Source organism: Tachysurus vachellii, chromosome 18 (genome assembly GCF_030014155.1).
Source record: "Tachysurus vachellii isolate PV-2020 chromosome 18, HZAU_Pvac_v1, whole genome shotgun sequence".
Taxonomy (NCBI): Eukaryota; Metazoa; Chordata; class Actinopteri; order Siluriformes; family Bagridae; genus Tachysurus; species Tachysurus vachellii.
The window spans coordinates 17,554,465-17,571,761 of record NC_083477.1 but is presented as its reverse complement, the minus strand read 5'-3'; the positions used below and the strand labels follow the sequence as shown (position 1 = coordinate 17,571,761).

The window sequence follows — 17,297 nt, the reverse complement described above, 5'->3', positions numbered from 1 at the left end:
CTTCATCATATCCATGTTGCAGAAAAAGAAAGTAAGATAACAGGAGAAGAAGAAAGCCAAAAACCAACAAAAAAATGTTGGTTTTTTTCCATGTAGTTCCTTTGCACTGTTCATACAGAATTCCATTTAGAGTTGAAACATCCTATTGACTCATTGTCCCATGCGGCTGCTTTAGAAGAGCAAGGAAGGTTTTTTCTTCTTGAAACATTGAATCACTCAACATCTTAAAGCTTATATATATATATATTTGTTGTTAATGTACGGTAATTTATGATATTTGATGACATAAAGAAAAATCGGATCCTATCTAACTGATCAAGCCAGACCAAGGCTCTTATCTCCAAAATAGACCATCTCCAGATGTTCAAACCCTTTCAGATGTTTCAGAATGCAGCAGCACACCTTGTTTTCAACCAGCCCAGTTTCCCTCTACCGTATCACCGCTCACATCAAATTCTCCCGTATGATACCTCATCTGGAACAACATGGTGAGGAAAAACTCCCTGAGAAGATATGAAGAAGAAACCCTGAGAAGAACCAGACCCAGATGGGAACCTCATCCTTATCTGGTTGACAATAACTGTGTAAAACTGTGGTGAGGAAAAACTCCCTTAGATGGAAGAGGAAGAAACCTTGAGAAGAACCTGACTTAAAAGTGAACCTCATCCTGATTTGGGTGACACTGGAGGGTGGGATTATAAACTGTTATAAACACCAGAAAGTGTTGTTATGAATAATGTCCTTTCTACAGTAAGATACAGTCTGGCAATTGTGTATTGATTAAGAGGTCATTGTCTTCAAAGACCACTTGGAGTTGGAATATTCTCTTTGAATGTCTGAAACCTTCATGAAGCGGAACACAACTGGAGCTGGAACATCTCTAGATGCCTTTGGATACTCACAGGTATCTCACTGGTCTCTTCTCACTGAAGGTCTGAAATAATCAGGTTGAACACAACTTATCATTGCAGTTCTAAGGCCATCGTCATGGTTTCCACAGCAATCCCATTTATCTCTAGGCTGTGTATATGGGGCTAAACCTCAGCGTTGGCGATTTAGAAGTGTGAGACGTCTGTGAAACAAGTCAGTTCTTGTTATTTTTTATATTATAGCTGTTCCGGAGAAATTACAAAACATGATGTCATCTTTCCTTTCCAGCGATGGAAAAAAATGTAAAGTAAAGTTATGGCTCCTTCCATAAACATTTTCTTAAATCTAAAACAAAAACTATTATAAGGATTATCCAGCATCCTGGGAATTAGGTGTTACTCTAGAAAGGTAATTAAAAAAACACTCAAGGTTAGCAGAAAAGTATTTCAGGATGCATATCAACATATCAAACCTTTGAGGTTGATGTGCTAGGACAGCAGAAGATCACACCAAGCTCATACTCCTGCCAGCCAGGAAACAGGAATCTGAGGCTACAGCGAGCACAAGAGCCCAGTGTTCCCAAAGAAAAGCCTTGGATTCCTGCTTTATCGCAAAAGTTGTCAAATATTTTTAACAGTCACAAGAACGGACAGCTGGTGACAGGTTTTGACTGACTGTGAAATATAAGGATATTGGGTGGTCATAGAAATAGCACCTCCACTGGACATGGGATACTCAATATGTTATTATTATTATTATTATTATTATTATTATTATTATTATTATTATTATTATTATGTTGTTGTTGTTGTCATCACTATCAATGCAGTTGTACAGTTGACTACATGTTGGTGTTATGAGAGCTTGGCTTCATCGAATTTGTGTGTGTGTGTGTGTGTGTGTGTGTTACAGATTCCAGCACATGAAAGGCCCCTGGATTGCTGGTATGTGATTTATATTCTGTGTGTGTGTTTCATATAACTCATAAAAAGAACAGAAACAGGGTAGTGTGTGTGTGTGTGCGTGTGTGTGTGTGTGTGTGTGTGTGATAGACTCATCCTTTGATGTGCAAGTTTAAAGAAGGAATAAAAGCGAAAGGTAGAGTCTTTATTGTGGTTGGACCTTTTGACTGCTAAAACATCCCTCCTTCCTTCCTTCTCTTATTTATTTAAAGGCTCTGTGTGTGTGTGTGTGTGTGTGTGTGTGTGTGTGTGTGGTTGGTTCCCATATGTTATCGAATAAAGCAATGTATGCCGTGTTCCCTTTAATACGCCATAATGCATTCCAACATACTTCAGAATGAAAGTAAATAAACATTTAATCACACCCAGCTGCCGTGTGTGTGTGTGTGTGTGTGTGTGTGTGTGTGTGTGTGTGTGTGTGTGTGTGTGGTATATGCACGATAGCAGCATTCTTATAATGCATGTTTTGAATCTAATCTGTAAACATTTATCCTTTAAACACTGTCGTTCATAATATTCTGTAAACGTTAAGGTCCTTAGAACTAAATTAGCTTCGACCACAACAGCCGCCTCGTCGCCCCAAGTCTCCTTGCTTGCTTGATTAAGTTCAATAAATAGTGAAATTACACAAGCTGGTTAGCCACAACTAAGTCAGTGTTACCAAAAATCATATGTATACTCAAAGATTTATGATGTTTAATGCTGGTTTCATACATGCCGAACTTGTCAGGCCTGTTTTGGAAATTGTGACAGGTTTAACAATAAAATTTACCTCAGAATTTAACATGTTTTATCTGTAAAAATGTTGTTGGGCAACTAGAAAAACATCAAATGGTGAGGGAAACATGTTAATTGGAACAAAGAGAACATTTATGATCAGAAATGTTGGTTCACAAAAAAACGGACTGAAGTCAAGAATAACCACCTGGATAACTAGACAACAAATAAAAAGAAATTTTTTCTCACAAGGTGTTATTTAAAGCGTTAGCACTGTCTCATTCCAGTGAAGGTGGTTGATGAGCAAATATGCAAATAAGAAGGTAAACCCAGGGTTTAGGAATATGATAATAAACACCCAGGATTAATTGTTAACCCGGGTAAAGTATGAGCAGTGTGAAACCTCAAACAAGATAACCCAGGATTGTGTTTATCCGGAGTTTACGATTACCCAGGCTTAACTTCTTCGAGTTTGAAAAACACTAAAGTGTATTAGTGATTATTTATCTTATCTTGAATCTCTTGAATCAATAACGCTTGAACTGTTGAAACGGTTTCATTCCAACCTTTACGCAGATGTCCTACCTACGCAGATGTCTATGCAATGAGTGCAAGTGGAATCACTCAGCCTGAATCCATCAGTGCTTGACTTACTACGTGGACGTGACATTTTGCCCCCCAAACCATCGAAATTTCTGCTTTTCGCCCTTTCTGAGAAATCCCTGAAAACATCTCAGGAATTTCTCCAGGGGCTGCTGTTGCACCCTAAAGACCCCACAGTGTGTGTGTGTATGTGTGTGTGTGTGTGTGTGTGTGTGTGTGTGTGTGTGTGTGTGTGTAAGAAGCCCCCCTCCACTATTTTCAACACGTGCACATACCCATATATATCTATATGCATAAAAACAGAACTCAATATGGACACGTTGTTCTGCTCTGTATAAGTATTTATCTCTGTGCATATGTGGCACGTTCCCTGTTCTCTGATAGCTTATGGCATTATGTATATATGTGGATATACAGCCATGTTTTTCAGCTTGTTTCATGTTAAAACAGTTTTAACAGAGCAGCTCAATCTATAAACGTACATCTATAAGCACTCATCATCTGTATGTAGAAAATATATATAAATATATACCATTCAGTTTTAATGCGTTGCTGCCATCTAGTGGAGAACCGGAAAACATCATGATACAGTTTGAGTTATGCTTCAAGTCTGAGTCTACATTCACATTAGCCAGTTATTTCTAACGTGAGACGGTGGTCATAATATAAAAAAACATATAAAAACATATAAAACCTGCTTTACTTTTATTTAAAATATATTTAAGTTCAACTGACTGAATTTCTGACAAGTTTAACTGACAAGACCTTGTACTAGCTTTGTTGACAGATTTAGCAAAGCAAGCTACAGGGCTGTCAAGTTTTGAAGACAGGCAAGAGTGACATTTCCAACCCCCCCAGCAACCCCCCCCCCCACACACACACACCTCAAAAAAAAAAAAAAAACAAAACCCCTGTGTTTCACCAGGATCACTGACCGCATTTTAACCAAATACAAAAGATTTGTTCAATTTCCATTTATTAATGTGTGTGTGTGTGTGTGTGTGTGTGTGTGTGTGTGTGTGTGTGTGTGTGTGAGAGAGAGAGAGAGAGAGAGAGAGAGAGAGAGAGAGAGAGAGAGAGAGAGAGATTATGACTGGTGTTGTTTATTGTAAGTGTTTGTTGCCTTTTTGGACCCCTTTATCATTTGTAATGTTGCTCCAATTTAAAACAGTTTGGCTCAAGTCCAGACATTTTTAGTGTCATGATTGAGGACAATGTCCCGTCCAGAGACAAGCTGTTTCGTGTTGAGGTTTTGTTCAAAGACCATCGAAAATACCCTCTCTAATGAATATGTTTTTTTATTGGTTGTTGCGTTGTTGCATTAAATCTTACCCAGATACAATAGTGCTATTTTCTGATTGCCTATTGTGTAGCCTCTTTTTTTGATTGGCTGATAAGTGTCAGGCTCGACTAAGAACTCCAGGGAAGACGCGCTTGGTTCCATAGAGACAGCGGTGCGGACAGATACATTTTGGGCACTGCGGCATATTAAATATGATAAATAGTCAAAGGTTTTTCTGCGTGAGAAATACAATGTGTGGCAGGAGAGCGGGAGAAAAGACCCAAATGCGTGACTGTCACTCTCAATGCGTGACACTTGACAGCCCTGAAGCTAGCTTCATAAACTCACTAACGATCTTTGCTACACCCCCCCATAATGTCTTCATACACAAAACACAAAAGAAACACTACTTCCCATAACTCCTAGCACATTGAAACTCTGTGAATAGAGATTTGTCAAGAACTCAGTGTCTTAACACATTTAATTGAGAGGTTAATTATACATGGGTAGCAAAATTGGGCGAAGCTACAGTGGCTTTAACGTTTTAAAATGGTGGCTGTTGTCAGTGGGACAACAAGGCGGTGTTACAAATCGTTAGCATCCTCCTGATGACAGCTGTTCTGAACTATACTACACAATGTACGTAAAATTGAACACCTAGATTTGCACAGAATTTTTAAATTTTAATGTATTACCTTTATTTTTTACATATTCTATCTATCTATCTATCTATCTATCTATCTATCTATCTATCTATCTATCATAATCACTTTTGACTTTAGTCATATGTATTGAAAAGCATAAACAAAGCAGAAAGAAAGAAAAGAAAGAAAGAAAGAAAAGAAAGAAAGAAAGAAAGAAAGAAAGAAACCAACCTCCAAACAAACCAACCAATGACCATTAGCTGAAGTACTTTGTTTCAATTATTCTTTGTTTCTATTATTCAAAATTATTCTGGAAGTATGTTTTGTATTGTTGTCTTGTAGAAACATCCATCTTTTCCTCCTAAGTTATTTAGTTATTTGTTTATATATATATATATATATATATATATATATATATATATATATATATATATATATATATATATATATGATATTTAAACAAAAAAAAGTTAATTCATTATATCATTAATTTTAGTTTAATAGTTAGCATTGCTTAGCTAACATACTCCACTAGCTAGCTTTAGTGGCATTTTTTGTCTTCTTAACATTATTAAAACAAAGTCTTTTTGCGTTTCAAAATGAAAATATGATAACAAATGACCTTTATATAACATATAAGCTTATCATATAGAAGATTTGAGCCACATCAACCGTAGGTATAATGTTTATTCTTTAATGTTTGTCATTATTAGTGTTAACTTGCTAGGTTTATTTAAGCCAAAAGAACTACGCATATATAACACAGGTTACATAAAAACACACGGTTGTGTTAAGACACCAAACACATTTTTACACAAAACACATTTTTAAAAAAAAACACATTGTAAAAAAGGATTGCAACCGCAGTGTCGCTTTCCTCCAGCAGAGGTCAGTGTTGCTTAATAATTGTACAGAAAGCCGCTTCTTGTGAGGCCAGTTTTTACCAGCTGAGCCAATTACTGATGGAACACACATGGAAAAGTGTAGTCAGGGTAAAAACAGGGACAAACCTGCACTTCCTTCCTGTCTCATCTAACTTCTTAAATGAACCGTTTTCTCTTAAATTAATCATGGTCAGGATGATAATCCCATAAATCCCATAATAGTGTCCCAAGTGAAGATAAAACCTAGCAATCAGCTGCTCCTACATCCTGTTGAATTTGCATTTTGGAGAAACATGTATAAGATACAGTTCTTCTCTTTTGTATCTTTACCCTAAGCAGAATTCCACTGTTTTTTGCCTCTGGTAAAAATATTTACTTGTTTTTGTTATTATAAGCTAAAATTTGCTAACATGTCTATGCTTCTGTGCTAACCGCACGTGGGAGTGTGTTGTGAGTGTGTATCTGTATGTGTAAGTGTTTTTTGGCTGGATTAATTTTTTTACTTTAAGACAGTGGCAAACATCTGTTTACAACAAAACCCCAGAAAACTTCAACTCACAGAACTAACATTTTAAAAGTATGGAAAAAGTCCATCTTACATCCAATCTTACACAAAGAACCAGGGGTATATTCCAAGAGACTCCAGTGGGAGACAAGTCAAGGGACAAATCCTGGATGTGCTGCCAACCCATCACAGGACACAAGCACACACTTGTACAATTTAAAGATGCCAATCAGCTTGCAACACATGTCTTTTCTACTTTGGAAGACACTGGAGTACACAGAGGAAATCCCTGAGGTACAGGGAGAAAATACTAATTCCGCCCACATAGAGGCTGTAGGCAGGAATCAAACCTCATCCCTCAAACTGCTATGGGGAAGTCGATTGACAAATATGAGATGTTAAGCGGTGAATGAATATAAACCGTTGTTATTTACGTTGACATTATTTCACGTCCAGTGTCACCCAAATGAGGATGAGGTTCCCTTCTGTGTCTGGTTCCTCTCAGGGTTTCTTCCTCATGTTATATCAGGCTTGATCATTAGGGATAGATGTTAGAGAAAAATAGTAACTAAATTTTATACTTTAATTTTTTTTTCTGTTTCTATACTTCTGATGATTTAAAGTGTGAGTTTTTTCAGAAATGTAGCGGGGAAAAAAGATTTCAATTTATTTTATGAATGCTTGCTTTTTTTCCATCTGAACTCATGTCATTATTTCCCTTATGAATCTGTGTTTAATGTCTCGCAAGACTTGATGAAAGAAATGTGTGTTCGAGCAAAGTCACAAATAGAGCAGTAACATTACTCACATGCAACCTTCATTTATTACCTTTATGTAACAGTGTTTTGCAGAAACATTTCACTATTTATTAAAGCCTTTTACACTTGAATCTATTTGTTTAAATATACTAAGTATACAAGGTCTTAACACAGGGAAGTTATAATGACTAATAGTTTAGTTACATTTAAATACAACACAATATGTCCGTGAGCTCGACCCACTCTTCTGTTTCATAATGATGAGGTCTACAACTTTTGAAGCAATTATTTATTTATTTTTTTATCAGATATTTTACACTACATATGCCAAATTAAGTCAAATTCTTACCTGGGAATGTTTTAGTTCGCCTATTTTTTTCCCCCTTGAGATACAAATGAACCCTTCCTATGTGTATGTTACAAATTTAAATAAAAAATAAAGAAAGTAAAATAAAAGAAAGTAATAACAATTACATAAAAAGAATTAAATGTTAAATATCGAAATAAATTAATTAAGAGAAAGAAAAAGAAAATTAGAAGAATGAGATGAAATATGTTAATTTGTTAATTTTACATAATCTTTATTTTAGAATATATATATATATATATATATATATATATATATATACACACACACACACACACACACACACACACACATATATATATATATATATATATATATATATATATATATATATATATATATATATATATATATATATATATATATATAAATATAAATATTAATAACAAGAAAACTGAAATAAAAGAATAAAACTTAACATTAGGTAGAAAGATGGAAAAAAATGTGTGTGGCTTAATAATCTTAGGTAATATTCAGAAATATTTTCTATCTTTACTATTCAAGTTGTAAAGATTGGACTGTATAGAACAAAGAAAAATGCGGAAACTCTAGGGATCTTTGGTGATTTTGACATGTTTGGTTTGACTTGTTTGACTGTGCTTTTGCCAAGGAATTACTCATTTTATTTTTGAAATTGAAGTGTTAGAGTCTGAAAGTGGCATGTTCTGATTTATTATTTACAAATATAACAAAGTTGTGCCAGGGTTGGGCGTGCCAGGGTTGGGCATGACAAGCCTGGCTAATGTGGAGCTAACTTTGGGTCAATGTCTTAGGGGCCTGAATCTGTAGCTCATCACATTACAGATCAGCCTCTGGTCATTGTTGCTGCTTGCCGTCTGGGCTAAGGATGGGTCATGGCTGATTTTGGTTTTTATTATGGTTAAGGTGTTTGACTATCAATTGGAAGGTTATGAGTTTGAATCCCATTTCCACCAAGCTACCACTGCTGGGATCCTGAGCAAAGCCTTTAACCCTCAATTGCTCGGTTGTATTATAATGAGATAAAATGATAGTCGCTCTGGATAAGGATGTCTGCCAAATGCTGTAAGTGAAAAGTGCACCATTGTTGGATGAATGTTAAATCAACATTAGGCCAGAGTTGGTAATAAAATGTTCCGTCAACAAAGCCACCCAAACCAGACACTGAGCCAATGAGAGAAGCCACTTCAGTGGGCACCAAGCGACAGGGTTATTATTGTGTCATGCAGTTAGGCACAATTCCTGTAGATAAAAGTCTGTTTTTGTTGAACAGAAGACATCTTTTTAAACTTGAAAGGTTCATATTTGAACTGAAACTGAATTAGTACAAAGAGAGCCGTCGTAAATCCGTCTGTGTCTCATTACCCTAATGCATTGTTCTAACTGACTCAGCACCTTCTCTCCCTCAGTTATGTTTATTTTATCCCTTGTTCTGTCAATCAGATGTAAACCATAGACGTAGAAGATCTAGAAGTACTGTAATTGAAAAATAGTTACTTGTCGACTGAGCAGTTATGCAAATCGTTATGCAAGTTATGCAAATGCTCTTGTGAATTATTTCTAATAGTTTACGTGTACGTGTTTCCGTGCGCATGTGTGTGTTTCTGTGCATGTGTGTGTTTCCGTGTGTGTTTGTGTGTGCGTTTCCGTGTGTGTGTATGATTCTGTGTGTTTCAATGCGTGTGTATGTTTCCGTGTGTGTTTCCATGTCTGTGTGTGTGTTTGTGTGTGTGCAAGCTAAGAAACAAAGACACTGTCCTCCACCCGTGTCTGACCTGCAGCTATTGTGTGTGTGTGTGTGTGTGTGTGTGTGTGTGTGTGTGTGTGTGTGTGTGTGTGTGAGGAGGGGTCATGAAAGGTCTGTATAAGGAATGACGGGTACGAAGCTTGACAGCGGGGGATGTGCAAAAAAATCAATTCCAACCTGACAGACAGGGCAACATCAAACCTTCACCATTATTAAGTTCACATTATTCCTCCAAGATTCAGGTGTGTGTGTATGTGTGTGTGCTCGAGTGTATGTCTGTCTGTGTCTACATGTGCCACAAAAAAAAAATAATGAGGGATATTTTAGCATTCAGTTTGATTGACATGAAAAAAAAAAATAATAAAAAATCTAATATTAAACAAACAAACAAACAAAAAACCCACAAAATGAGAATAATGAAATTTGAAATGTTTGGCCTTCAACATAAGAACACACACAAACACACACTGCTACGGCAAATAGCAACCTGTGTGTGTGTGTGTGTGTGTGTCATCAAGAGAAAGTGTGGGGTTCATGTTTGTGTGCACATATATGAGTGAGTGCACATATATGAGTGTGTGTGTGTGTGTGTGTGTGTGTGTGTGTGTGTGTGTGTGTGTGTGTGTACGTGAACAGGATAATAATGTCAGCAGGTCATAAATACTGATGGTTTTCAGTTAGAGGCCAGTGTGGGGGAGGTTCAATAGAGACACGCCTTCTCAAATAAAGGTGTGTGCGTGCGTGTGTGTGTATGTGTGTGTGTGTGTGCGTGTGTGTGAACTGAAGCATTGCAAAGTAATTGGGGTTGGTGATGGGTTACAAAGGAGTAACAATAAAGTAAGGATTTTATTTATGTCTCTGTTTTTGACTCCACTTGCAATGCTGCTGCTTTAATGCAGGTCTAATAACACACTATTATATATTAAACAAAACTGTATTACACACACACACACACACAGGCACAGACACACACACACTTCTTATATTAGGGCATATTGTAAAGTGCTTAACAGATAGTAATGTATTTCAGTTAGGAATTTGGTAGTTTTTAACTAAGCACTTCAACATCTGTCTGCCTCAGAGCGAAGTCTGTGTGCATGTTGTTCTACTGAGGAAATCATTTATTCAGTTTTTATTCAGTATTCATTTTATTTCTTTTCTCACTTTCAGCACACACACACACACACACACACACACACACACACACACACACACACACACTTTCCTGCCAGGTGTCTCAGGTCTTTGAGCATCTGAGGTGAATTCTCACCTTATTTTAAAGCAGATGTACAAATTAATTAATTAATTAATTAATTAATTAACCTACACCTACCTACAGTGATCTCAATCTCTCTCTCTTACACACACACACCCACAAAGGCTGTTAATGAGGAACAAAATAGGAATGTATAGTTTTTCTTTACACTCACACACTTAAAGACTACCCCCCCCCATGCCTCTCTCTCTCTCTCTCTCTCTCTCTCTCTCTCTCTCTTATACACACACTGGAACATGACATGCATTCTTTTCTGTACTGTGTGCTTATGTGACTCTGTGTTTGGAAGCAGGTCTGCACTGAACCACATGCTCACTGTGGCTCCAAGTTTGACACACAGGCAGGTTCAGTCCAGTAAGCAGATTGGATAGACTGACCCACATTTCTGTGTGTGTGTTAGAGAGAGAGAGAGAGTGAGAGTGTGTGTGTCTTCTCAGCTCAGCAAGAGGGAGATCTTTTAGCACACTCATGTGGCTTTAATTAGTATTCTGGAAAAAGAGCAAGAGGAAAGGAATGAGAGAGAGAGATAGAGAGAGAGAGAGTTTGACATTAGAAACTAATATAAAATTATAGGCATTTCAAAAGCTTCAGTATTCTGAAAAGGAATGATGGCTGGATATCATCAAATGTCAATCACACACAACACTGGAGAGACTATAACACACACTTGCTCCATCGTCCAAATTTATTGCACTTTTTACATTTTTCATATCTGTCCACACCACAACAAACAGACAGTAATCTAAAATCTCACAACAAAGTTATATGTCACAACATAGGTTTATATTGTACACATATTATTCAGGCCTTGGATGGAGTTGACCTATATTTGTGTCACCAAGTTCATTTCCTTGAAAAAAGAATTTGCTGTAAAAGCAGATTTGATCCAGAGGAGTGACATTTGACCTCAGAAGATGCAGTTTGCCTTTTCCTGGATTTGTCCCTTGCCGTGGGTTTGAGTTTACAGCGCTTTGTGGGGGTCAGTGATCTCTTGTTTCCTCTTGCAGAAATCCCCTCTCTTAGCTTGAAGGGGTGGGCAAGGGAAACATCTGGAATTTACATCCTACAGTGTCTATAACAACTTTGGGGTGGATCAGAAAAGGGCTGATCATAGTGGATGGAAGTACATGAAGATGATAAGGTAGCTTGGGTACATGGGATATACACAATGAGCTTGATAAAGGGTGATCAGTGTAGGTCACAACCGGGGTAGATTGTGATCAGTAAAAATTGATTAGGTAGATGGGTGATTTGGTTAGATGTGATACAGGGAATAGATGGGGTGAGATGGATGCTGGGGTAGATTAGAATGGATAAGTGGTGAATGTTGGAGTGCAATGGAGAAAATGAATATATAATATGTCAATTTGTCTACAGAGGATAGATCAGGTCAATAATAGATCAATAAGGGATTGATCAGGGTAGATGGGTAGATAGAATAGAGTTGATTGATGTTGGGGGGTTAAATGAGATGGGTTGGAGTATATTGGGTGGAATTGGGTTAGACTGAGGTATGTATACATAGATTATCATAGATGTGGATAATTAGAATAGATGTGATGAATTCTGTGTATTGGATAGAGTACCCTGGGTATATGGAGTTGATGTTGATTGGTGGGAGATTATCAGTGTCAGAGTATAGTGGAGTAGATGGATATATGGTATGTATTTTTGGTACAGTGGTTGGAATATGTAAATAATGGATAAGTAGGTGGAGGGGATTGATGGTGGGGTAAATGGGATGAAGATGGGTAGGTCATTGGATGAGATGGGTTGGAGTGTGTGTGTGGAGTTTGCATGTTCTACCCGTGCCTCGGGGGTTTCCTCCGGGTACTCCGGTTTCCTCCACCGGTCCAAAGACATGCATGGTAGGTTGATTGGCATCTCTGGAAAATTGTCCGTAGTGTGTGATTGCGTGAGTGAATGAGAGTGTGTGTGTGACCTGCGATGGGTTGGCACTCCGTCCAGGGTGTATCCTGCCTTGATGCCCGATGACGCCTGAGATAGGCACAGGCTCCCCGTGACCCGAGGTAGTTCGGATAAGCGGTAGAAAATGAATGAATGAATTAATTAATTAATCATTATCCTGATGAGGCACCATTGTCAAAAACAGCACAGCCTGCTGATGGTATAGCTCACTGTGATTATACTAGGCCTCCTAATACAGTGCCATTCCAATGCACATATGAGGTTCATAAAGATCAACTGCATTTTTGAATATGTATTATGTTTTATGTTATATGTTTGAATATATATATGTAATATGTATTATGATTACATTATTATTTTTATTATGTAATCATTTTTAGTGGTGTGTATGATAGAAAACTATTCTTTGCTTTCTTACAAATAGTAAATGGCTCTGTTTCCCACTGGGAAAGCATAGCCCGAGACTCCTTGGAAAGTTTAAAAAAAAAAAAAAAGTGCATAAGTGAGAAAAATGCAAACAGGAAGACTAACAGGAAAGCAAATACAAGCAGATTTCCCTCAGGACTATTAGGTTAATATAGATGCTCTTACAGCATCTTACAGACCTAGTACCCCAGTGCTAAGGTGTGTACATACAATAGAGATTGATCTTAGAGATCACAAGAGGACAAATACAGGGTGTCCTCAAGCAGCTACAATCCAAAACTCAAAGATAACACTGGTAAACAAAGGTAACTCTGACCACTGGGGTATAATTGGGCATAATTATAAAGGGCCACCTAAAATGCTCCATCACAGGGCTCAGAAGTCAGTGAATATAGCAGTCTTTTAGCATCACCATCCAATATAGAGCCTACTCTTGCCATTATAGAGCTCTTCTTCTTGCACCTCTAAGAGACATGTAAATATGAGGTCTTATTTGGTAGAGTGTCACTGAGATCACCAGAGGATATAAACAGGATGTTCTGAATCAGCTCCAATCCAAGACAAACTTTTGAGCTCCATGCAGGGCTCAAAGGCTTTAAATCTTGGAACTGCTTAAGCACAAACTGCCAGAAGATACAGGAGCTTTTTGAGCTGTTCCACAACCAGTTTTATCCCTGGGGTTATAGGTGACCATAATTATAACGGGATCCTCAACTGAGTCTCATACCAACACTGGTACAGTAGATGAACATGTACAGTACAGGGCTTCTTTATGTAGTTCCATTCCAAAGTTCATAGAGTAGATCATACTATTTCCAAGCTTTGTAGCACATTTGGGAGGCAGGTAAATACAAGGTCTTCTTTAGCACACGGTTCCCAGAGATGACCAGAGGACATACACAGGTTGTCTCCAATCACCTCCAATCTAGGGCTCAATGGACAGTATGTACATGGGGAGTAATTATGAAGGGCTTCCTGAAGAAGTTTTATCCCAGGGCTCATTGAATGCCATATGTAGGGTTTTATCAGGCAGCTCTACCATGGGGATAATAAAAGGGTCTCTAAAGGGCCCCTCAAGCAATTCAGGCTCTGGAATCCTGGTTGAGCATATACAGGGCCCCATAATTTGGCCTATGTTCAGTTCTTGAAAGCTAACTTGAGCCATGTCTGGGATTTTTGGAAGGTCTACCATATTACTCCAAGAAATTCCACAGAGCACTGATTTTATCAAAGTAAACATTTGCAGCATCCTACAATTACAGTATTATTTTATCCAATGTCTTTTGAGTATTTGGATAAAATAATTTATTTATCTAATATGCCTTTAATACTTCACACAGCTTTATTGTATTAATGTTAAGAGCATGTGGATGAGTGTGCGCCACAAATGACGCATCATTCTGCTGGAACTCCAGGAATCTTAAATGCTTTCACATCCTACATCAAGTCAGCAAGGGCTAATTTCATTTTACTCAAAAACACACACAAACACACAAACACACACACACACACACACACACACACACACACACACACACACACACACACACACACACACACACTGTGTATTTCCTGGACTCCTGTGGTGAGTACATGTGTGCATGTTTGTTTGTGAGTTTGAAGGTCAGGATGTCCATTAGCAGTTTAATGGTCTTAGAAGCCTTTATAGCCACTTTAACTCACTCTGCCCCAAGGTTTTCACATTATACTGACAGAGGAAAGAGACTGTGTGTGTGTGTGTGTGTGTGTGTGTGTGTGTGTGTGTGTGTGTGTGTGTGTGTGTGTGTGTGTGTGTTATTTTATTTTACCACAGCACTGTTGAATTCTTGATTCTGATTGGTCAAAAGTTGTTGATTAATTATCTATAACAACACTTCTCACAGTGTTTTCAAGGTAACTCACAGGTTTATACTAACACACTCATTCCAATACTGTATCAATCCAATAGAAAACTCATTCACAGGGACAAGTAATATAAGCTAAGTCTGACAATACGCCATTGTGTATTGGTGGGGTTTCCAGTAGGAGAAGGTGCCTCCAGTTTCAGCACCTTGTAACAGTCACTATGTTGAGAAAGTGTAGAAATAACCGCTTATAGCTATTCTAAAATAAAGTGTTCTCTTTATGTAGAAAAATAGTAACATGAGTTAAAAGCTACACTGTTAGTGTTTTTTTGCATTAGGTATAAGAAATGGAACAAAAATGCCTGGTCTATGTCAAAGTAACCATGTTTTTATATTTAAAGAAACATCATCTCAGTTTCATCCAAATTCCTTTAGTGAGACTTCTGTACAGGAAAAAAAAAAACTAAAGAAAAATAAAAGAGAGATGTTTTTCAGAGAAATATTCGCCTAATCCTGTTCCCTTCTGACATCAAGTAGACGAGTCATGCTGCAAAGTGTAACTACGGTACAATTTTAACTGAATGAATGTGTTTCTCAGTGACTTGCCAACACATACTGTACTGTACGAGATGAGAGCGACAGATGTGTTTATTCGCTGTGTCCATTGGAAAAGTCAGACAATCTAATCTAATGCATTTAAGATTCGTGCATTAAAATGGAAAATTCACACACCAGTTGCTGTAATGATCTCCAAAATTAAGTTTTAATGGAATTTGTACGCAATGTGCTTCAGGCTGAGGTAATGACAGAAAGAAATTACAGTACTGTACTCTCTGACAGACTCTCTCTCTCTCACACACATATGAATCAAATAGATTTATAACAAGGGTCACGGGAATAGCTGAGCTGCTGCTCACTGGGGTATTATAGTAAAGATCAGGGTTTTGGAGGACAGCCATGATGCACATTAGCCAGCATTTACATTAGTTATTATTTATAGAGACAGAAGCGTTGTAAAAAACCAGAAGCTGAACATGATATCTTCATTCGTTATACAAACATTTTAGAGACTAAACACAAGAGGCTTAACATTTCCGTTATTAAGCATTAAGTATGGAACAGTCTCTACAGTCTTAGCTGATCACTTCATCAGACGTAGAATGGATAATAGTGGGTAAATTGTAAAAACCATCATCCGAAGAGGGCGTGGTCTATACCGGAAATGGTAATTATAACGACAAGCCAATAAAACCTTTCAGTCAGGAATAAAACACTTGCTTGGGGTGTGTTGTTAAAGTAAAAGAAATAAAATAAATCAATGGATAGATGGTGTAATGGAACCACACCAAAAAACCCAACACCCATTTTTTTTATTATATCTATATATAATCCCAATCCTGAGAATGTATCTTGCCATTTTACAGAAAGCCCTAAATCCTGAAGACTTTCCTGTGGTGGAAAACCTAAAGTTAAAGAATTTAACCCTGACTCACAAGTGGAGACTACTAATAAAAATTAGATGTTAAATAAACATCTCAACATACAAAACTTCTCCATATAACCATTTAAAAAAAATTGTAAGTTGTTACTATAGAAATAATAATTAACATAATATAGCTATTAATATAAACCTGTCATTTCAACACCTTGACCAATCAGAATCGAGAAACTTCTTCTGTAATAGTGGTCTGTACCTTTTATGCCTTTCCTTAGAAACACTGGAAAACCCCGCAATATTTTTTCCATTCATTCACAAATTAAAATAGCAATTTACAATTTACATTCATTTATATATATATATATATATAAAAAAACAACTTTTATTAAAAAAAAAAGCGAAAAAGAAAAGCTTAATGTCTGTATCTGTATTCTGCTTAAAACTTAATATCTGTTCAAATACCTGTTCAGATCTGTTTAATATCTGTAGAAATTAAGTAATCTTATTAAGTTATATACCTCGCACACACACAAGTGTGCACACACACACACAATACAAAATGAACCACAGAAGATACTGTCGTGCTCGGCCAAGTTTGGAAGAAATGCCTGCAGGAATTCATGTATTTTATCATATACAGCAGTAGAGAACGAACACACACACAGACACACACAGACACACACACATACACACACACAGAGGGGTAACAGGCCCCCCACTGAGGAAACTCATCACCCACTGAGCTCATTTACAACAGATGCTAACAGGCTAAAGCTTCCTTTCACACAGAGAGGATGGAGCATGGGGGTGAGAGATGGGGGGATGGATACATGAGAAAAGGAGCAGAGAGAAGGATTGTGATCGTTGTGTCTATTTATTGATCTTTCTTTTTATTGATATACCTTTTAAATAGAGTTTAATACAGTCAAATTATCCAACAGCTTCTGACAGGTTATTTATGAAATAAATTTAATTGAAAGCTAGAAAAAGAGAGAGAGAGAGAGAGAGAGAGAGAGAGAGAGAGAGAGAGAGAGAGATATGACATGGCTAAAACCTTTTCATAAAA

General features: G+C 37.2%; 1 protein-coding gene across 1 annotated transcript in view; it reads left to right on the top strand.

Moving 5' to 3' along the window:
- afg2a (AFG2 AAA ATPase homolog A) overlaps positions 1 to 14,718 on the top strand; it is a 153,468-nt gene extending 138,750 nt beyond the window's left edge. The window contains exon 17 of the mRNA XM_060893313.1: positions 14,674 to 14,718. The gene's annotated coding sequence lies outside the window, so the exon portion shown is untranslated. The remainder of the gene's footprint in view (positions 1 to 14,673) is intronic.
- The last annotated feature ends 2,579 nt before the right edge of the window (positions 14,719 to 17,297 follow it).